We start from the raw sequence: 24,484 nt of genomic DNA on the forward strand, positions 1-24,484 counted from the left end.
TGGCCTTGCCTGGGAATCTGCAAGCCCAGCACAAGTAGAAGCCATCTCAGATTGTTTTACAGTTCACACATGGTGGCCCCAAGCAGAACATAGGTGGGGGCTTACCTTGGCCTTGCACCATCCAGGAAACCCCAGAGCCTGCGCACATAGTGGACAACTACAGACCATGTTGGAGCTACACCAAGTCCTGCCCCTGCACAGTTGATCCTCCACAGAAGGTCGAGGTTGGTGGTCAGTGGTCACAGCCTCTCCTTGCTGATGACTGGCCTGCATAAATCCCTCCCGTTGACCCGCCAATGGAAATCAAGGCTCTTCCCTCAAGAAGAGTGCACCTTGAATACCCAGCTTGGATGATAGGAGAGGCTGTACCACCAGACCCTAAAGGGCACCTACTACATTAGGCCACTCTACCAACACAGGGAGTCATAGAAGCTTTACCTAACAAACACAGGGAGGCTGCCAAAAAGAGGGGACAAAGAAACATGGCCCAAATGAAAGAGCAGATCAAAACTCTAGAAAAAGAACTAAACAAAATGGAGATAAGCAATCTATCAGATGCAGAGTTTAAAACATTGGTTATAAGAATGCTCAAGGAACATAGTGACAACCTCAACAGCATAAAAAAGATCCATTCAGAAACAAAGGATATACTAATTGAAATAAAGAATAATTTACAGGGAAATGACAGTAGAGTGGATGAAGCCAAGAATCAGGTTAATGATTTGGAACATAAGGAAGCAATAAACAACCAATGAAAAGAAGAAGAAAAAAGAATCCAAAAAAACGAGGACAGTGTAAGCAGCCTCTGAGACAACTTCCAGTGTTCCAACATTCACATCATAGGGGTGCCAGAAGAAGAGAAAGAACAAGATATTGGAAAGCAATCTGAAAAAACAATGAAAGAAAACTTTTCTAATTTGGTGAAGGAAATGAGACATGCAAATCCAGGAAGCACAGAGAATCCCAAACAAGATGAATACAAAGAGGCCCAATCTAAGACACATCATAATTAAAATGCCAAAAGTTAAAAATTAAGAGAGAATCTTAAAAGCAGCAAGAGAAAAGCAGTTAGTTACCTATAGTGGCACTGCTTTAAGACTGTCAGCTGATTTCTCTCAAAAGAAACTTTGCAAGCTAGAAGGAACTGGCAAGAAATATTCAAAGTCATGAAAAGCAAGAGCCTACAGCCAAGATTGCTCTACCCAGCAAAACTACGATTTTGAATTGAAGCACAGATAAAGAGCTTTCCAGACAAGAAAAAACTAAAGGAGTTCATCATCACCAAACCATTATTGTATGAAATGTTAAAGGGACTTATTTAAGAAAAAGAAGATCTAAACTATAAACAATAAAATGGCAATAAATACATATCAACAGTTGAATCTAAAAACAAACAAAGCAAACAGGAAGAACAGAGAGAGAATCATGTATACAGAGAGCATTTTGATGGTTGCTAGTTGGAACAGGGTATGGGGGAATTGGTAAAGAGATGAGGAAACTAAGAAGTAGAAATAGGTAGTTACAGAATAGCCATGGGGATGTAAAGTACAGTGTAGAAAATGGAGCAGCCAAAGAACTTATATGCATGACCCATAGACATGAACAATGGTGTAGGGATTGCCTCAGAGAGTTGGGGATGCTGGGTGGACAGGGGCAAAGGGGAAAATATTGGACAATTGTAATAGCATAACCAATAAAATAGAATTAAAAAATAAAACAATGAAACCCTGGAAAGCTAATCAGATGAGGCTCTGTGTTTAAATTACTGACATCTTCTACTGATGTCAACCTTTATACTAATATCATATTAATTTTATAGTGTGACTTTATATTCATTATTTATATGCTTTTACTTTATTCAATTAATTTTTTAAAACCACAGCAAAAGCCCTCACTGGTGTGGCTCAGTGGATTGAGTGCTGGCCTGGAAACCAAAAAGTTGCTGGTTCAATTCCCAGTCAGGGCAACATGCCCAGGTTGCGGGCCAGGTCCCCAGTTGGGGGTGCATGAGAGGCAAACACACATTGATGTTTCTCTCAGTCTCTTTCTCTCTCCTTTCCCCTCTCCCTAAAAAATAAATAATCTTAAACCACTGCAATAAATACAATTCCCAAAATCTTTGGTAGCATCCCATATGTTCCATAGCACAAATATTTTTTAGGAGATCTTGTTTTTGTGGTTTTGATTTTCTTTTTCTTGATGGGATAGTTTAATTTCCAAGTAGTTTATCAACATTAAACTTCTGTTACTAATTTCTAGTTTCATTGTACTATTGTAAAAATGTTTACTTTATGGATTTAATAGTTTCACGGATTAGATCATACCTGAATTTTGAATTGTCCCAAATACATTTGTTCATGTTCTATTATATCTCTGGCCATCCTTTTATCTTTACATTCTGTATATCATTTAGGATTTTGGCTTAATTTGTACGTTTTTAAAATCAGCTATATTGATATAACTTACATACAATAATTTCACCCATTTTAAATGTGTAATTAAATGAATTTTGGCAAGTGTGTACAGATATGTGACTACCACATCATGACATTAAACATTTCCATCGCCTCATGTGATCATTTACAAAGTCAACTGCTACTCCCCCATGCCCTTGCCCGCTCAACCTATCATTATAGTTTGTCCTATAGAATTTCATATCAATAGAATCATCCAGTATGTAGCCTTTAAAAAAAATATTTTTTAGAGATTATATTTATTTACTTTTAGAGAGGGGAAAGGAGAGAGAAACAGAGGGAGAGAAACATGGATGTGCAGTTGCCTCTCACACACCTCCAATCAGGGACCTGGCCCCGCAACCCAGGCATGTGCCCTGCCTGGGAATTGAATCAGCAACCTTTAGGTTCGCAGAGCAGCACTCAGTCCACGGAACCACACTAGCCAGGGCCAGTAGGTAGCCTTTTGTTTCTGGTTTCCTTTACTCAGTATAAAGCTTTGAGATTCATCTGTGTTGTTGCATGTAGTTTATTCCTTTTTATTGCTGAGCAATATTCCATTGTGTAAATATATACTACATTTTATTTTTCCATACTGGGCATTTAGGTCATTTTAAGCTTTGCACTATTATGTTTTAATTTATCTTGAGTATATACCCAAAAATAGAAATGCTGTATATGGTAAGTGGATGCTCAACTTCTTAAATAACTGCCAAACTGGTTCAGTAGCTACACCATTTTGCATTCCCAAATGTATCAGTTCTAGTTTTAACATCGTTGTCAGCACTTAGCATTGTCAATTTTCATTAAGTTGTTCTAATAAGTGTGTAATGGGGATCACAATGTTGTTTTAAATTTCATATCCCTAATTATTGACATTGATCTTTACATGTGTCATTTGCTACCTGCATCTCTCTTTTGGATGTGTTCAAATCTTTTGCCAATTTTCACTGGGTTATTTTCACATCACTGAATTCTAATAGTTCTTAAAATATTCTAGATATACTTTATCATACAGTGTGTTGCAAATATTTTCTCTCAACCTTTAGCTTATCATTTTATTTTCTTAGCAGTGTTTTGAATTTTCACAAAGTTCAATTGATCCCTTTTTTCTTTTATGGTTCACGCTTTTATAACACGAGAAATCTATTCATAACTCAAGGAAGGTGTTACCCTGCTTCTTATATAAGTTAAATAGTTTTAACATTCATGTTTAGGTCACGGATCTATTTTTATTTAATTTCTGAACATAATTTATGGTTAGACTTTGTAATATTGTATGTGTTCCAGCACAATTTATTGAAAATGATTATCCTTTTCTTCACTGAGTTACCTGGGCAATTTTGTCAAGAATCAATTGACCATGCACATTTGGATCTATTCCCAGACTCTCTGCTGCTCTATAGCTTTATAATGAAATTTAAATTAGACAATAAAATTCCTTCGACATTGTTCTCTTTTATAATTGTTTTGGCTTTCTAGGTCCATTATTTAAATTTCTAAATAAATGTTATAATTATATTTTCAATTTTTTTTATCCTTACCCAAGAACATGCTTATTGATTCCAAAGAAAGGAAAAGGGAAGGAGAGAGAGAGAGAAACAGTGGTGCAAAAAATAAACATTGATTAGGGCTGTCTCTTGTCTGAAACCTGGGGACCATCCTACAAACTATTGTAGGTATGTGCCCTGACCAGGAATCAAACCCACGCCCTTCTGGTTTATGAAATGATGCTGCAATCAAGCAAGCCACAGAGGCCAAGGTGGATTTTCAATTCTTTATAAAAAAAAATTTTTTTAAGCCTGCTGACATTTTGATTAGGACTGAATTCAATCAATAGATCAATTTTCTTCCTTTCTTTTTTTAATGCTCACCTGAGCATATGTTTAGAGAGAGAAGGGGGGCAGGCCTTGATGTGAGAGAGAAACATCAATCAGTTGCCTCCTGTATGTGCATTGATCAGGGATTGAACCCACAACCCAGGTATTTGTCCTGACTGAGAATCGAACCTGCGACCTTTTGTTCTACAAGATGACACTCCAGCCAACTGAACTATCCAGCCAGAGTTATAATTGGTACTTCTTATAGGGACACTCAGTAAGCTCAGTGGGCATATTGAGCTGGGTATCTGAGGGCCACTAAGTGAGTACAAGCACTGGCTCCATTGTCAGATCCCTGGATTCAGGTGTCAGTTCTACCTGCCAATAGATTAATCTTTGTGGACCTCCATTTCCTATCTTTTAAATAACAGTAAATCACCTATCTGGTTTCTGTCAAAATTTAAAAAGAAAGTAAAACACTTAGTACAATGCCTAGAGCATGGCAAGCCTTTCAAAAATGGCAGCTATTATTATTGTGTGTGTATATGTATGTATATGTATACTAGAATAAGATCATGCTTGGTAGGCAATAGAATACAGTCATACCTCATTTTACTGCACTTTGCTTTATTGTGTTTCACAAATATTCTGTTTTTCACAAATTAAAAGCCAAGACTCTCCACCAGCAAAAAGATACAACTTTATTGCAAAGCTTGCTTTATTGTGCTGCAATATCTCTGAGGTATGCTTGTAAAGTAATCCAGCAGGGAGATCTAGGCTGAAGTTTTGCCCATCATTTATACCTGTGATGGTTGCAAGAAAAAAAAACAAAACAAGAACGCCAAATACAGAACTCTTGGAGCCCACAAAATAAAGGAAAAAATACATCATAGAAATAGGTGATACACTGGGAAAAGTAACCAAAGGGAAAAGAATTTTAAGAAAGAAGTGATCTACACTGTGTGGTCCCAAGAGTGGCTGCAAGTTTTGAACAGAGAGTTCACTGCATCTGTGATCAGGAAGTCATATATGCAAAGCTGTTTATGGAGGGGCAGAAATCTGGCAGTCACAGGTAGAGAAACAAATGAAAGCTGAGACCTATAGAAGAAACATGTAGACAATTGTTTCTGCAATTCTACTCCCACCTGTCTCCCCCACCACCACCACCACCACCCAAGGCAAGTGACAGAAGGCAGTGGCTTTGAGACAAAAAGACAACAGAAGGATTTTGCAGGGGTTTTTTCAGATTACTTCCACAACTCAACCACCCTAACCTTACACTGCAACCAGAGTAATTTTCTAAAATAAAAATATGATGGTATCATTTCTTTGTTTGAAATTCTTCACTGGCTCCCAATCACCAAATCAAAAAATATGAAGTCTTTATTATTGGGGGCCTACAGCTACTTATGAAATGACCCCTTGCCTTTCTTCACCTCCCCTTCTCCAGCCACACATCTGCACACATTCTGTCTCTAGCCATGTGAAACTGATTGCAACCCTAAAATGCTCCACTCTTGCCTTTGTATCATTACACATCCATCTCTCTCCTGAGAAATGCCCTCCCTCCTTTGTCCCTCTAACAAATGCGTAAGTACACTTTGACACTAGATGCAACTGATATCTTCTACAGAGACCACTCTAACCTTAAGAGGCAGTTAAACACTTCTCTGTGCTCCCATACTGCACTGATCTTCATACCTCCCTCTAGCTCAGCCCTGAATTTTCACCCTGGTAATATGCTCTGTGACACCCACCCCCCTCCCCCCACTGAACTGCAAGCTTTTTGGAGAGCTAGGCCTACATTCTCTTCATCTATGTATTCCCAATTTAAAAAGAGGAGGGAGGTGTCAGTAAGAATGTTTCTAGGGTCAGAAATGTTTCTAGGGTTTAAGCTCTTGTTCTGCCACTTACAGAATGTGACTTGGGCAAGCTACTTAATACCACTAAAGCTTGGTTGTTTTTTGTTGTTTTATTTTGTTTTTGTTTTTCCTGAAAAATTAAAATGGCACCTACTTTTTACTCAGGAGAAAAGGAAATAGTGAAAAGCAAACTGATCAGCACAGTAGCTGGCACATTGCAGGTGTTCAATAAAATAACTTTCTGCCCATTATTACAGTATTAAAATAATTATGTGATAGATTATATTAATTATATATTTACATTACTTACTATTTAGTATTTTTAATGCACAACTGATAAACATTAGTTAACAACACAGCAAATACATTACAAAAACAATCATCTCTCAATGTTAATGTATACTACAGCAAATAAATTATGGAATATTTGATTACATCTATGGCAAAAATTAAAGTCAGACTTAAAAGGGCATTCCTAAACCTCACATATGCTATTATGTATTTTAAACCTTCTCTTTCACAACCCCTTTGACAGGTGTGTTAAGAAAGACTATATAGGAAAATTAACTGCATTTTAATTTTCTCTAACCACCTGATTATTGGTCAATATAAGACTCAAGATCGAGGGGAGAAAAAGCTGTGAGCTGTGGATAACTAACTCTTTAACCAAATTTTATAGCATGGGGGAAAAAATAAAATCCCTTTATACAAAATTAATAAATCAATGATAATTTACATAAACAAACAAGATTCTAAATATGGTTTTAAAATATTTTTGGCATTCAAATTTACTTCAAATATATTTTTAAAATTTCCCATAGTCCTGATAATACGCAATCTTCTTGAAAGCCCACGCAGTAACAGCAATCATCAATGCAACAGGTGAAAAAACTGTTAGCATCCTTTCCTCAAAAAGAAAAAGCCATGTACTCCAATCCTAGATGTTTCACAGTAGATTCTTAGTCTACTTTTTTTCCTGTATTTATACATATCCAAATAAAAAACCCTACTAATGTAATTCGACCTTTTCCTTATAAATGAAACGCATCGATCATCTTTTCTTAGATGTAATTAATAAGGCATTCACAGGTTCAATATCAGCATCAGGTTGACATCCTAAAAGGAAATTAACGTACTGACTACGCATGTGATTTAAAAGCATTTAACCCAGAATCAGGAGTAGGAAAAGCAAAGATTGCATTCACTCCTTCGGGACACCACGCTGAACACTCCGGATCGAAGGAGTCCAGGAAAGGGAGCGGAAAAGTACGTAGATCTATATCCCAAAAACCACACTCCTCGGCTGGAGGCGCCTGCCGGGTCAGCCTGCGGGTGTTCACTGCCGCCCCCCTGCCCACCGACCCGAACAGCCCCCACGCCGCCAACCCCTGGGTCTGGCCTGGTGCTTGGTCCGGGCTCCGGCTCCAGCGCACCTTCTGGGTACTCACAGGGAGGGGAGCTCTGGGCCGCCGACAGCCCGTCCCACTGGATCCGACGTCGGGACTGTGCGAAGGAGCTTCCCGAGCCGGGAGGGGCGGGCTGGCACTTTAGCGGCCACACAGCCAATGCAGCAGCCAGAAATCCCAGCTCTCAGAGTCAGCCAGCCCCTTGCCGCATTGCGGGCAGCTTGCCGTCCGCTGACGTCACAGCTACCTAGGCCGCCGTTCCCTTGACAACCGATGCGGCCCAGGTTGGACCGCAGCCCAGCTAGACTGCTTCTCACGGCCCCGCCTACGCCTGGGCTGGGAGGCACTGCAGTGCGGCGCCTGCGGAAGCGGCGCGCGCGCCCGCGGGGCCTCAGACTGCGGCTGGGTGCGCGCTCCTGCAGCGCGCGGTCCTGAAAGGGAGGAGAGTCCGCTCCCCCTCGAGCGGGAAGGGCTCCCCGGGAATGTGTAGGTGCCCTTAGAGCCTGAATTCCAAAGGCGCTATCTCAGAACTGTAGCAGCACTGGGGAAAACGGGACAGAGCAAAGCGAGCTGGGAGGCTGTGGTGGGACCCGCCAAAAATAAACATGAATGGGGAAAAGAAACTCATCCGCCCACAAAAGGAAACATCCTTTTAAGCGTGCAGAATGAATAATTGTACTACAGACCAAATCTTAAGAAAAAAATGATCCATGAGTTGTTAGGCACTAAATTATCGCAGCATGTGTTTAAAGCAGAACAAAAAGAAAAACGTCATCTTTTACTACCCCGAAGCCCCTCCCGCTGCCTATTTTCTGCCACAAGCGCCATCTTTAGTTCTGAGTCACCAGGGCTGGAAAAATACTAGACAAGTCATTCCTCCACTCCAGTTTTCTGCTATTGTAGTCATGCACTAGAACCTGTTGTTTCGTTTGTACGGTGAAACATTACGCATTATTTCTTTGGAGGCCAGCTTTTCCATTCCCACTGGCATCACTATGCCTTACAAAGCATCTCATTTTGTTTCTCCAAATCCTGTTAGAAGGCAGAAATATTACAAATCCAATGCGTCTCTAAGTGAACTGCTTACCTTTCCACTCAACTTTTCTGGGTTTCTATCTTGGTCCAAGCCGCCACTATCTTCGCAGTATTTGTAGTTAAGGTACTTGTAGAGCATCTCTTACACCTCTTACACCAAAATCATGTCTGTTCTACCTTTATAACATCCTCAGTGTATGGCTTATCCACCTTTCTTTCTTTTGTTCTGTAAATTATTTTTATTGATTATGCTATTGCAGTTGTCATAATCCAAGAACTGAAGTAAATTCAGCATGACGAAAAGTCAAGAATGAGACTAGAGGCTTTGGGAGAAAGCAAGACAAGAGAAGTGAGCAAGTTATGAAGAGACCTAGAAAATAGTAGGGTCAATGAGGTACCATTAAGGGGTTGTAATAATGGAATAAAATGGTCACATTTTCATTTCAGAAAGAAACTCTGGCTGCAGTGTGGGAAATGATGGGAAGAAAACAAATCTAGATACAGGAAGATGAGATATGATGCTGTTATTGTAAGTCATGTAAGAGAAACCCGAGATCAGGGTGGCAGCAGGGGCTAGTGTCTTCTGAGGCCTCTCTCCTTGGCTTTTAGACAGCTGCCTCCTCCTTGTGTCTTCATGGCTCTTCCCTCTGCACTTGTCTGCGTCCTAATCTCTTCCTAGAAGGACATCAGTTATATGGGATTAGGGCCTACTCTAATAACCTAATTTTAACTTAATTGCATCTTTAAAGACAGTATCTCCAAATATAGTCGCATTCTGGAGTACTGGGGTTAGAATTTCAACATGTGAATATGGGGGGCAGGGGACAAGAATTCAGCCCATGACACTGCTGAAGTAGGATTCTGAAGGCAAAACAGGATGTAACAAGTGGTTCTTGTTTTGATTCTCATTCTGCACAGACCAACTATATAAAGATATGTTGTAGGCAATCAGATTTTTAAATATGGGCTACATATTAAAGAATCGTTGTTAATTTCTTAATAGAGGAGATAATGGTATTGTGGTTGTGTAAGAATATGACCTTTTAAGGTACATAGAACAGATTGTCAAGATGTCTGAGATTTGCTTTAAAATATTCAAATCCCCCACCCCCCAAAAAATATATTGTGGAAAGATGAGAAAGATAATGCATATATATCTAAAATTTGGTGGTGGTTGAAGCTGGTTGATAGATACCTGGTATTTTTTTTACATTTTTTTGTTATATATCTAAAAATTTTTGTAATAAACAGAAAATAATACAAGTAGGAAAACTCATATTATAGAGAATTTGAAAAATATAGCACCAGGAAAAAGGAAAAGGTACTCAGTGACACTACCCAAAGGGACTCAACCAGCTGTTTTGGTAAACTTCTTTTCAGTCTGTTTTTTATGCATATTCTCAAATTAGCCGTACCACCTGTAAGATGTTTATTTCTACTTTTTTGAATTAACATTATAATTTTATTTCCTTGCTATTATGTATGCCATATAAACTTCATTAAAAATTCTAACTTTGTTAATAATGTTCATATGTGCTCATAGTAAAAATTTAAACAACCATCCAGATGTTACAATGTAGAAACTGAAAGCCTACCATATGTTAATCATTGATAAAAGTATTTTATACACTCTTCCAGATTTTCTTTTATGTATATATTATAACTATTCTAAATTATAAAGACAATTTCATGCTATAGTTTTTGTCTCACCACTTTTTATTGTCTTTGTCAAGTGTTATTATCCTGGAAGGCTTTTTATGTCTGTAATTATCTACCTTAATTTAATGGCTTCATACTATAGCATTTCTATTCTAGAATTTCTTTATCAGTTATAATAAAAATGATAACTGATATGATTGGGTGTTTTGAAAATTAGGAGAGCTTTCATATAAGCCTCTCATATTACTATTAAATTTATTCCTCAGTATTTTATATAATTTTGGTGTCATTTTGGATGCAGTAACTTCTCTTTTTATTGTATATTTTCTAACTGGTGATTGTACATTTTCCTGCTTTTCCTCCTTCTAGGTCTCCTTTGCTAATTTTTGCTAATCTCCTTGACTTCTGGATATTGGAGTATACCAGAGCTAACTGTTTGGACCTCTTCTCTATCTACAGTAGTCCCTCTCTATATCGTGGTTCACTTATCACGGCATCACTATATGGCGGGATTTTTGAAAATATTATATTTAATTATTGCGGATTTTTCGCTATATCGCGGGATTTTGCGGTACTGTATACATATGTTGTTAAAGTTACTCAGGTTTAAGAGTGTAGAATATGTTTAAGAACATAAGTAGTGTTTACAAAAGTGTGGAAAAGGTTAATAAGGGAGTGGGAAAGGTTAATAAGGGACTGGGAATGGCTTATAAGTGTGTGGGAAGGGTTATAAAGCCTTAAAATATATATAAACACTAAAAGAAATGTAAGGTTTCTACTTTGCAGATTTTCACCTATTGTGGCAGGGTCTAGAACGTAATACCCGTGATATGTGAGGAAATACTGTAATTGAGACTTCCTTACAAATTTTCTGTGCGATGCCATGCTAAAATAACTCAAACTTATATGGGTTAGGTCAGAATTCACTGAGCTTCCCACACTGTATAAACTATTTATAGATTTGTTGTCTACACGAATACCATTTTATTAGGAAAATGTTTTGATTTAGGTCACTGAAAGCCCCTTAACAAAACAAACTGTTGAAGAGACTAAGGCAAGAATTAAAAAAGTAAAAAATCATGTCAACTATGCTCATTCTAGATCTCTAAAGCAATGAACACTAGATGGCAGCAAATCAATATATATCATTATGCATGCCTAAAAGATCGCAATTTAAGGGTATGTGAGGCCTTATTGTTACATCTTATTATGTACCCATTTGTTATCCAAACAATTTAATTTACTAATGTTTAATCTACTAGTTTGAATTTATGTTAGTTCATGAGAGGCATTAAACCCCAAGGCTGAAAAATATAGTTTCTAGATTAATAAATATCATGCAGAATGGTGCCTGTACTACCAGTCTATAGAACACTCATAAGAATCTAGAGCCCTTTCCTATCATTAAAAACTACTGTCTACACAGCTCATCTGTCATCTGGAACAAGAGGCCCTCTGATTGAACAAAGGGCACATTTTGGTTACTCATTCCTATTTCTGGGTTGTAAGGCCTTTAGTGGCTGCTAATGCTTAAACATTTTTCATATTCAAATGGTATGTATTTACTAGATCAAGAATCAGCTTCATCTCTATTATGAAGTGTGAAAATAGGGGCTTCCAAAACCCTGCTGTGAATAACTACCAGGCCTACTTCTCTGAAGGACAAATCTTAGATTTCTCTACCACAAGTGAGAAGGGACTTCCCTTGTTTTCACATATAAGGTTATCTTTAGAGAACTAATATTTAAAAATAAAAATACATAATTTTGTGTATAATTTCATGATTTCATTTTTTTCTCTCCTAAGCAGAGAAAATTATAAATTGTATGTCTTTTAAAATGTTTAGAGTAAATTATTATCAAAGTCAAGCATTAATAGTACAGAAAGACTTATAAGGGAAAATGACAAATCCATGGTTCACCCTGTCCTTCCCAAAGTGCTGTTCCTGAGAGTAATCTCCTTGAAACACTTTCTGCTTTTGTTTCTTCTGGTGATTACCTCTGTTAAAGAGAAAACCACAGACCCAAAATGATATCACTTTGCTACCAAATCTAGATTTATTGCCTGACCTAATTGCTGTTTTAACCTTTCTTAGAAATATAACCTTAATCAACCAGTCTGGAATTTTCTGGTAAAGCACCAGTAAGGTAATTAGTCATTTGGGCTGTTTCCATCTCTCACAGAAAGAGGCAATCTGTGTGATAAAAAAAAAAAAAAAAAAAAAAAAAAAAAAAAAAAAAAAAAAAACCTTGCCTCCCTTTCCTCCCCGCAAAGAAACAGATGTTGTCCAGGTCAAAAAAAATAATCCATGCTGTTCTTTTGTTGATAGCTCCCTTGCCCCACCTGTTCTTCTAGAAAAACTTCCCATTTTGTACCACCCCTCAGTGTGTCCTTCTACTTGCTTGATGGGATAACACCTAGTTTGTGAATCACCTGATAAAGTCAATTAGATCTCCAAATTTACTTAGTGAAACTTTGTTTTTTTAACACCTGTCTGCCTCTTATCTCTATTTCTTAATCACCACTTAAATAGTGCTTTAGTCTACTGCTAAGGGAGATCATTTAACCTATTTGCATCATCCTCTACCTGCCTTACCCATCTCTTCCTAATAAAGTCCTATAGGGAGGCAATAGAGGACTCTAAATTTAAAGAGCATGCTCTCTGGAATCCCACTTCTGCATTTACTAGCTCTGTGACCTTAAAGACAAGTTACTCAATTTCTCTGAAACTTTTCTGTAATCTGTAAAATGGGGATAGTAACAGTCTATTCCTTAGAGGATAATTATGAAGATAAGTGGGTCAATATATTTAAAGCGCTAAACAAGTAATTGTTGTTGGCAGCCGTCCGTCTCGAGAGACGATGGTGTAGCTTCTTAAGAGTCTATCTGCACTGCCGAGAATGGTTGTGCAGTCCAATTCGGGAGTGACACGGTATCTGTCTCCTCCAGTATTGAATCGACATCTTGCGATGACGCTGGAGTGTCCTCTCCAGTGAAGTTGAAGCTACAGAGCCTGGGCAGGGTGATATGGAGGGTCTGCTGTTGCCCATGCAGCAGACCCCCCCTCTCTTCACAGCTGAAGGGTCCAAGGGAAAGACGGAGTCAATACAGCTTGGCTTCAGGTGCGCCGCAGGAGTTGCTGGTGTTGACTACAACATCAAACCGCCTTAGGGACTCCGGCTCCGGATTTTCTGTCGGGGTTTACTCCCTTAGCCTTTCCCCTGAAGAGGTATGCCACAAGGCAGCGGAGGTTTTTTGGAATCAGAGTTTTCCTTCTCTGATGTGCCCTGACTGGAAGATCGAACCAGCGACACTTAGCTCTCAGGCCAATGCTCAATCCACTGAGCCAAACCAGCCAGGGTTAAACAAGTAATACATTTACTATAATTAATTCCTCTTTTGGTTATGTTTGTAAGTTTAGCTATTATACGTACCCCTTTGTTTCTGATCAACTATATATTGTATCTCATCACCCCACCTTTTAAGGTGAGGATACTGCAACCTCACACTTCCCTTTTACTCCACCCCCCCACCCATCCTTTCCACAGTTCAATCTCACCACCTATATTTTCCATCTCTTGACTGGTGAGTCCATTTTCTGGGGAATTTTTCTCAACTTCTTCTTCTAACCAGCCATTGAAAATTTTACTTCAGCAGTCAGAGTTTTACCTGATGTCTAGTGTTTATTTTTACAGGACTTTACAGATTCAGAATTTTATTGATTATTGTGTTGTTATTCAGGGTCTGTCTGGTCAGGGACAAAAATTACCACACCAGTAATTTGAATAGAGAAAATAATTGTAAACTAAGTAAAAGCTGTATTAGCTACTAACATGGGTAAAAGAGAACTGTAATGTACACAGAGGTAGCAAACTGCAGAGTTGAGGGAAAAGTGAATAGGAAGGCACGTTGAACCTCCCAAGGTGGGGATGCCCCAGGCAGAGATTCAGACAACTGAGGAGTGGGTATAGTTGACCCAGGCCCACGGGGCACTGCTGCTGAAGTAAACACCAGCAGGACCCCTGCTGGACCAGAAAAAAAAAACACTTGAACAAAAAGTGCCTCCTCCCCTTCCAGACTTGTAGGGCCCTGTGGCCTTGGTCCACAGAGCCTACATCTAGCAAGCGACCAAAGTTGACAGCAGAGTCCACTCTCAGTATCACAAGCAAGGAAAAAAGTGATCAGTTTTGAGCCAAGGAGAAATAACTTCATAACTGGCATAACTATCTCTGAGTTTACTCAGTAAATAGGCTGCCTTCCTTTTCTCGGTTCTCTCCTGTTCCTTGAATTTCAACTTTCCTTGAGGATTTTTTTTTTTTTCTTTCTATTTACCTTTGACCTCTCTATAATTCTGGAGCCTTTTAAAAATGTCTGGAGTTCCTTCATTACTTGTTATTTTGTTAAACATCAGGCAATGAAAGTTGATTCAGAGCTCTATGGTTGTGGGCAGGGCTTGCCAATTAATCCACCTTCCTTTAGGGTTGTCTCGCTGGGGAGCACCCACATTGGCTGCCCTGCTTCGCTGGTCAGTGCAGTTTCTATAGAGAAAAATCTTCCAGTTTTTTTGCTAGAATACCTGATTGGTGGGCATTCTGCTTGTTGGGATGAAGGAGTGGTAAGAAAGACGACTAGAACTTCCACTCACTTTCAATTAATTCCCCCATTTTAATTCTGCATTTTGCTCCCTGTTTTCAATTGGTTATTTTCTGAGCTTCTCTGTATTTCTGCAAGGCCGATTTTCTCAGCTTCTTTAAAAATCACTTGCATTAATATCTTGTGGCTTCCACAATGAAGTAACACAAACTTGGTAGCTTAAAACAACATACATTCATACTTTTCAGAGTTCTCGAAGCCAGAAATCCAAAATCAAGATGTTGGCTGGAGCCTCTGGGGAAAACATGTTCCTTGCCTGTCCAGCTTCTGGTGGCTGTTGGCATTCCTTAACTTGTAGATATTACTCCAATCTCTGCCTATCTTCACAGGGTCTTCCCTCTGTGTAATCTCCCTCAGCCTCACCTTTAAAAGTATATTTGCCATTGGATTTAGGTAGGACTCAAAAAAATCCAGGATGATCTTATCAAAGATTCTTAACTTAATTACATCTGCAAAGACTCTTTTTCCAAATAATGTAACATTCACAGGTTCTTGGGATTAGGATGTGGACATATCTTTTTAGGGACCACAATTTAACTCACTACACTACTCATCTAACTGCTAATCTCTTTAAGAATTTTGATGACCTTTCTTGTCTGCTGATGCTCTACTTTCTGTCTTCTTTATTGACTTTGTACATATATCTGTATTTATAGTATATATTATATATATGTGTATGTATGTATGTATGTATATGTATATGTGTGTGTGGGTGTTTTCTTTATAACTACTTACTGAGTTATCAGGAAGAAGAGGAGATAAATGTATGTGGTCAGCCCACAGTCTTGACTTTGACATGTATTATTTATTTTGGAAGAATTTTTCCTAGGTAGTCTCTGAATAAAATCAAATTAAGCTAAAGTCTAGGAAAGTACAGAACAGATAAGCCAAGTTATACAAAAGAGTTCAATTAATAGTCTCTCTCTCTCCTCTGATTTTATTTTAGTTTTTTAAATGAATTTATAGGGGTGACATTGATTCACAAAACCATACAGATTTCAAGGCTACAACTCACCAAAGTTCATCTGCACCCTGTATCATGTGTCCATCACACAGGGCAAAGTTGCTTTTTGTCCCAAATTATCCCCTCTTTGCCCACTTCTACCTACCCTTACCTCCCCCTTTCCCTCTGGATATCACTATGAAAGATTCCAAATAAAATAGTCTCAGCAATCTTGAGAAAGAAAAACAAAGTTGGAGATATAATACCTGAAGCCTACTGTTTTTTTTTTTATAAGATTCAAAATTTTATTGACTATTGTGTTATTTGGGGTCTGGTCAGGAACAAATATTAGCATACAAGTAATTTGAATAGAGAAAATAATTGTGAACTAAGTATAATATGCATTAACTACTAAAACGGGTCCTTGTAGAACTGTCATGGTGACTCAGGGAGGGGGATCCCAAAACTATAATGCAAATTTATTATCAAGATATTATAATGGTCCTGTTGGTCTTTTAGGTCAGTATTGATGTCAAATCTGGTTGAGACTAGTTTTGTTTGTCCCAATTACAGGAAATTGGGGAGGGTAAGTGGGGAGACAGGTGGTCAGTGAAAGTCAAGTCTATAATGTTCCAGCCAAGATGGAAAAGGGGAGAAAGGGGAGGGATATACCTCAAGGCCTTTGTTCTCTATTTTAGCTTTCCTGCCTCAATTTGACCATGATAACTAGCAATGGATGGAAACACAATGTTTGAATTTAGGAAATAAGATTCTAGAACCTGGATTCATAATCACTGCACAATGTCAGTGACCCACAAATAGTTTTATAAATGTTATCTGTTATTATATTATTTGTTGTCCATTTTATCTACAAAATATTCATTACATTCTCTTCATATCCACTCATTATGTCTTATGTGGATGATGCAGAAGCCCCTGGGAGCAGAAAGTCTCAATCTTCTTCAATTTATCCTTACAATTTTCCAAGGCACTTTAGCATGTTATTCTTCTGCTCAGAATTTTTCAGTGGCTTGCCTGAACTGCCTGATACATGTGGCCTACAGTGAGCCTTTCTAGTCCCATCATTCTTCCTTCATCACCTTCTCAGAAATACTAAACTTTGTATAGTTCCTGAAGATGTCAGTTTGTCCCATGTTTAAAGGAGGGGCAAACCCATATGCTCTCATAATTTTGCATATTATGTTATCTGGCTAGAATGCTGATACCTACCTTATCTGCCTGGTAAAATCCTATTTCTCATTCAGGTCTCCCTACAAATGCCAACTCTCTCTTGACATGGTCCCTGATTCCCAGGATAGACAAGAATACTTATGCTATGCTCTAATACCTTTGAACATTCATACCACATTGTATTTATATATACAATAAATTTCAGTATTTCTATACCGCTCCTGTATGATAAGTACTATCTTAGTTCTGGCTGCTATAACAACAACAAAAGCAAAGAGTGAGTGATTTATAAACAATGTACATTTATTTTTCATAGTCTGGAGGCTGGAGTTTCAAGATCAAGGCACTGGCAGATTTGATACATGGTGAGGTCCTTCTTCCTCGTTTCAGATGGCTATCTTCTTACTATGTTCACACAGGACAGAACAGAGCAAGAAAGGTCTCTGGGGCCTCTTTTATCGGGGTAATAACAATTAACCATCACAAGCTCACTCCATGTTAACTTGACACCCATATGCATCTCCTTTAGCCATACTTAATCTCCATGTGAAGACAATAACAAGGTCATAATTTCACTTAAGATGATACAACTATCCTTCTAAGACTTGAGTCTATTTATAGGTCTAGAAGCAAAGAGGGATGGTAGTGGTTGTTCCTGAGAAAAATAAACATTGTCTTGTAAGGTAACTGCCCCAGGGGAGGCCATTACAGTTTCCTCAGGCAATGCAGGGATAATCCCCTCAGACAGAGGTGGAGAGGCCTCATCCACTGGGGTTAAAAGGCTGCTTCCACTGGCAAAGAAGACTCACCAGAATCAACGGGCTCAATGTCCCCAGTGTCATCAGAGTCTTCCCACACATTCCCATTCCAACTTTCAGGAGCCCCGTTCTTCCCAATCAATGCCCTCACTTTAACAGACATGTTGTGAGGCAAGTAGTTCAACTTGCACTATTATGATTCAGTCAGTCACAGAATGAGGTTCTGGTTTGATTTTCAGCTATTTCAGCCCTGTTGCTTCAGAGGAAAGAATTGCCTTCAGGGCACATATAGAAGCATTTACATCATTTATGTGACACATACCATTTGCTTAATACAGTCTTTAATTTGACCAACTGGGCAATGTGATACATTTCAGTGAACAGAAAGACAAAGATCTCTTTTGTGGAGCTGACATTGTAGTATATAAATGAATGGTCAATTTTAATATAGTTTTGGCTTTATTTAAGTTTATTTCAAAGTAAAAAATGCCTCAAACTGACAGCTCTTGCATAGCCATGCCCAACTAGCAGTTACTACATGACATCAACCTATAGATACAACATGGTCAACTTGTTACTCAAATGACTCAGGTTTGGCAAGGTGTCAGGAGTTCCATTCCATCAATAACCAGTGTCTGGAACTCATATATTGCCCTAAGCCTACTGATGAGTGAGCCTGTGTAAACATCTATGTGGCCACCAGTATTAAGCTTCTTGGTCTCAACCCCAACGCTGCAAGGTATCTAGGCTCTTGCCTCTGTTCTGTATTTGCACTTCATTCTCTGCTATTACTAGGTTCCAGTCCTGAACCCCAGACAAATTATCTAGGCCTCGGAAGCTTACTGTCTTGCCAGCTCCTTCTCTCTGGGAGGTTCTGGATTTTATCCCAATGTTCCGCTCTCTGTAGCTCACTGGCTAAGACCCTCTCACAATCCAGACAATCTCTCACTCAAAACATAAAACTGTCATCTATGGGATAATAACATTTCTTTCATAACCAATTTCTGGTGCCCTGCCTCCCTCCCCAGTATATTTGAGATGATGCTTATCAACCTTTAGCTGAACTGGACCCAAGTTTGATATGTCCCCATAGAAGCTGAAACTGGGTGTAGCTCTAGCCATAAGGCAGGCTCTGACCCTGTCAGTATTGGCTTAGTTTCCTTCCTACAGGTCCAAGGCTGGGGTTCTCTTCTGGATCGCTGCCAAGGCTAATCAGATCACAATACAAAGGAGTGAGAATTCTCAGCATGCTGTAGAGTGCTTTTCTAAACAGTTTTTTAGGTGGATCTTAATTATAGTTATAAGTAACATTAGGCCTCCTGCAAAATAATCATTTTCAAAAATTGTCTAAGATTCAGATACTGCCCTAAATATTTATGTTTTTTGCAAGCAATATGGTCCTAATCCAACATATTGTGCAGAATTTAGATCAGTGTTTCTTCTAACTTCAAGAGTGATAAATATTTACTAAACCTCCACTATATTTATGGCACCATACCAGGTGCTGCTATAACAATTTTTCCTTTCCAGGAAAAATAAATTTAAATATGGAATAAGAAGCCCAAACTCATAAAACTAGACTGACTTTGCTTCTTAAAAATGCTACAGCTGTATGCTTAAACCTGACTCAAACAGGATGATGAAATAAAACATTATTGTTAGGAATATAATACCACCTGAATAAACAGCCAAAGTGAAAACTGTCTCTAAAAACCATAGCATTGTGAAGACTATAATTAAGTTACACGTTCCTCAGCTATTTTGTAACATAGTCAGTTCAGAGGCTCTTACCATTAATCTTGAAGACATTTAAAGATTCTTGCTTTTCCTACTTTTTTCCTATCTGTGAACCTTATTTGCAATAAAAACCTCATAATAATTTACCTTTTTTTTTATATACTATTCCCATCAAATGATATCTAGAATAAATCAGCTTTAACTTTTCAGATTGAGAATTTTGTTCCAGAGTTTTAGCAGTTGTAACACATATTTACATTTTCTTATACCCTCATTATAATGAAGATAAATGTGGAGACAAAATTTTTGTGTGTGCGTAGGGTAAAAATCAGGCCAGTTGTGTCACTATCAAACTTCTTTCAGAAGGCTTCTCATGTTGAATTTTAAGTAAATGCTTGAATAATTAGTACTTTTTGGTTTTAGTTTTTCAAATATTGGTTAGTGGAAAACAGATTGAAATGTAAGCTGTACCAGATATATGCCTTTAATGATTTTATGTTTCTGTTTAATAATATTTGAAGTAGAAATATCAATCTTGACTTTATACTTCAAATGTTACATCTGTAAATATAAAAAAAAAACTACGTGACTATAACTGTACAGAAAAAATCTTGTTCAAGTACTAATGAATTACCCAAATTTTAGATAGTTCTGACATCATTCCAATGTACTTTCTTCAATATTTTACCCTGAGACTTCCTGGCCCAGACTTATATGGTTAAAGATGTAAAGGTATGTGGAGAGTGGTATTTGGTCTTAAATAGTTCCAGGAGCAACTAAATAGTACATAATTGTACACAATAGATGTTTCTGCTGGTTGTAGAGCTCAATTCTCATGGTTGAAGATAAATTCCACTTATTAGCAAAAATTCCTAGTTTCATTAATAGTCTCTATTTTTATTAAAAACCCTACCTTCCCCATAACTTGTCAAATGAGAAGTTAGTTGAGAAAGTTGTTCATTCCCATGTAGTCATTTTTAATTCAACAATGTACATTTATCAATAATAGTTTACTTTTTTATTGAGTTATATAGCATGAAGTTCAGATGCAGGTTGCTCTTTGTCTAATAAAACTAGTTAAATAAGAATGGGTTATAATATCAGAGGTCATACCAACAAATATTTTTTAACTTCATGTAAAACAAACTTCATAGAAGTTAATTAAATACAAGAATCCTTTAGTAGGAACCGTAAGACTAACAATTGGCATTTAATAAATCCTTGCTAAATGTTTAGTATTTTGCTAAGCGCATTATATATTTTATTTCATTTAGTTATTAGTTCTTACAAGAGCCCTATAAAGTATGTGCTATTATTATCCTTATTTTAATGTAGCTAAAGTTGATGCTGCAAGGCGAAGTAGTTTGCCTAAGGACAACAGCTACCAAGTAGGGAATTGGGGATCAGACGCAGGTAATCCGACTCGACTTCCTCCGCTTCAATAGCATTTTGCTTGTGTCTCTTCTTACCCAAGTATATCTTACCTTCCTTGTTAACTCCTAAACGCATTAAATCTTTATGTTCACCAATTGTCTTGGACACAGTAGAGATCTACAAATGTTTGGTGAAAGGAACATCTATAAAAATGTAGTACTAATGTTGTGATATATTGTAATAGTTATTTTTTACTTTTTAAGGGTTAAATAAGGCCACCAATGTAACTGATTCACTGAAGTGTTGTCAAATATATTTTAAAGGTCCAAAATGTTAGGATGATTCTGTTATTACTGATTTGATCACATAAAGTCATTTGCTATTCATTTACTGTTAAAGTTCTTTGATATAAATAAAATGGCCCATAAATTTCTTGATATAGTTTTGCTGCCCCCAAATTTCATTTGACAACTATTAAGCATCTACTATGTGCCAAACACTGTTGCAGCAGCTGGAAATACAGTGGTGAACAAGCAAGACAAGGGCTCCCTTCTTATGAAGCTTAAATTCTAGTAACCAGGGACTGTCATGGGAGTGGGGGGTGAAGTAGGAAACACAGCAGTTAATATCAGTCTCCTATAATTATGCATGCAATGTTTCTACTTTACTACATAGTAGGGACATATATGCATTACACATTGGCTTCATGGTAGTACCCTTAGTCTCTCAAAACTTTAACCTAAGTAAAGAACATGGTAAACAGAAGATCAGAGTCATGCCATTCTAAAGGTTAATTGACTCACATAAAGCATTTATTTATTTTGCTATTGTCTGTTTTGCATTGCATTATATTAATGGTGTTAGTCTTAAATAGGAAAGCACTCTCTTTGTTTTATTAGTACATATTAGTAAGTACAAGGGGGAACCCAAAAAGGAAGTTAGTTATTAAAAATTGTGTATTCATTCTTACATGTTTAAACTTCAGTCATCGTCAAAGTGCTCTCCATCTGATGCAATACACCTATTGAGACTTTTTTCTCACTGCTCAAAACAGTTTTTGAACTCATCAATTTTGATGCCTTTTAGTGCTTCTGCTTTTTTTTTTTTCTCTTTTTTTTTCTTTTTTTGGTTCACCTCTTCCATATCGGCAAAACATTTCCCTTTGAGGATGTTTTTCATCCAGAGAAACAAACAAAAAACATCACTCAGGGTGAGATCAGGTGAATAGGAGCAGTGGTGGTTATTAATGGATTATTGATTTTGTCTATTATATATAGAATTCATAAGGAAGGAAGAACAATTGTGATTAAAATAAAGGCAGGAAGGATTGTTCAAATTGTTTCTACCTCTTGTGCATCTATTGTACTTGTATGAGTTAAGCTTGCTGTTAGCCAGATGCGCTTCCCAGTAGCTTACCTTCTTACAAGTGGTCTCCTCTAGTACATGTGATGGTTTGTTAACAAGGCTAAGTAACTATCATTGGTATTCAAGGAGGGTAAGGTAACATTAAATGATCTCCAGCTATACTATGGGTCCTTGGCTTTATTTTTCTTTTTATGGTAGGGGGTTTAAGCGGTATTGTCCTGGACAATTCATCATTGGACATTGTTCTTTATGGTACCTATTATGTAGTAGCACACTTCCACTATGTCTTATCAATAGGAGCCATATTTGCTATTATAGGTGGATTCATCCACTGATTTTCCTTATTCTCAGGCTATACATTAAACACAATCTGAGCTAAAATTCAATTTCTAGTAATATTTGTAGGTGTAAATATAACTTTCTTCCCACAACACTTCTTAGTTTTATAAGACCTAAGGGATCATAGGGGCCATGCCATTTTTGGTTAAAAACTGCTGAACACTAAGCATGATGGGGCAGGTATGTTCATAAATCACCCATCATAAAATGGGAAAATGGTTGAGTTTTCAAAAATAAATTCACTGAAGCTGCACACAACCTCTCACAACAACACCAGCTGGTACACTGATACAGATAGGTTCCTAGAAAACTCACCTAGTAGGGGGCATGCCTATGATACAAGGGGCCCACCCTCCAGAAGACAATTCTGTCTTCTTTGGGTCCCCCCTCATACACATTATTAGAGATGTTTTTATATGTTGTATTAAATTTGAGTGCCTTTGTTTTATGTACTGTGAATGTAATAGAATATTTTTAAATAGTTTAAAATACAAGGACTTGGCTTAGAAACCCACATTATAATTTCTAAACATTCAGATTTAATCTATTTCCTTTACAGTTATTTATAGTTTTAAAGAGTCTTATATGAAGGTTTCTTCTCTGGTTCTCTATGTATCTTTATTATGTATGTTCATTCAGCAAATTCACAGCAGTAGAGGTCACAGCAGTAGAGAAAACAAACAAAAGTCTGCCTTCAAAGAGCTTATTTTCTTGTGAAAGAGATAGAATATAAAGTAGTACATTATAAAATATGTTAAAGGATGACAAATGCTATGGAGGAAAGTAAAGCAGGAAAGGGAGCAGAGAGGGCTGAGAAACACTTGACATGTTAAATATTTAAATATTCTACTTCAGGTTTTGAATTAAATTTTCTGTCTCCCATTGTACCACCTCATGCAGATACATTCTCCAGGCTCCATCGCCAGGTACCCTCTCTTCCCTCTCTCCCTTGTAGTTCCCTGCTGGCTGTAGCCAATTGGTGGGAATGCAGGAGAAGGCAGGAGAGAGGAAGGAGTGTTTATCCTTCCCTTCCCAACTTCACCATAGTTCTAGTAGTGGCTGTGTTTTTCTGTTTCTTTGTTTATTTTTTATGTATACTCATCTTTGAGCAACTCCTTGACCATAGTTCCATCTCTTACCAGCCTCCCTGTCTTTGCCCTTCAGGTTTAATGGGTTGGTAATAAATGATGTCCCACTTTTGCCAACTTCTGTGTACTTCACTTACCTTTGCTGGTAGAGTTAATCCTGCTTATACACTTTCATTAAACCCTTTGGAATGTGCCATCACCTTTTTATTTATTTATCTATCTATCTATCTATTTATTTATTTATATATTGCTGTGACCCTGACAACTCCTAAACTATTGCAACAAAGAGATAGCATAAACTATTGGTAGTAATAAAGCCCTCCAAAATTTTTATATGAAAATGCTCACTGCAGCATCATATTCAATAGCAAGTGAAATACAAACAACTTATGCAACCATAAAGCAAATGATTAATGATGTTATAGCAACATGATAAAATGTTCTTCATCTCTACAGCGAGGCTTATGAAGACTTGAAAACATGGAAATAGAAATAAAACGTTCAAGGTGGTATGTTATCTAGTCTAGAATTGCAACTATGTAAAAGCAAGATACTTTTGGATGGGAACTAAAGATGATAAGCAAATATAATTTGTGTGGTGGAATCTATAATTTTGGAAGTTTATATTATTAAAAATTAAAATCACTTTACATGCTTTATGAGTATCAATATTAGGATATTAAAACAATTATACTTATGTAAACCAAGATAAATGCTCCAGGCAAAGGAAAAGAAATTACTAAATTCTCAAATTATTCTTAATTTATGTCATAAATTATTAACAGACTCTGACTTTCATGC

This window comes from Furipterus horrens, unplaced genomic scaffold, assembly GCF_987537825.1.
Source record: "Furipterus horrens unplaced genomic scaffold, mFurHor1.1.pri manual_scaffold_6, whole genome shotgun sequence".
Lineage (NCBI taxonomy): Eukaryota > Metazoa > Chordata > Mammalia > Chiroptera > Furipteridae > Furipterus > Furipterus horrens.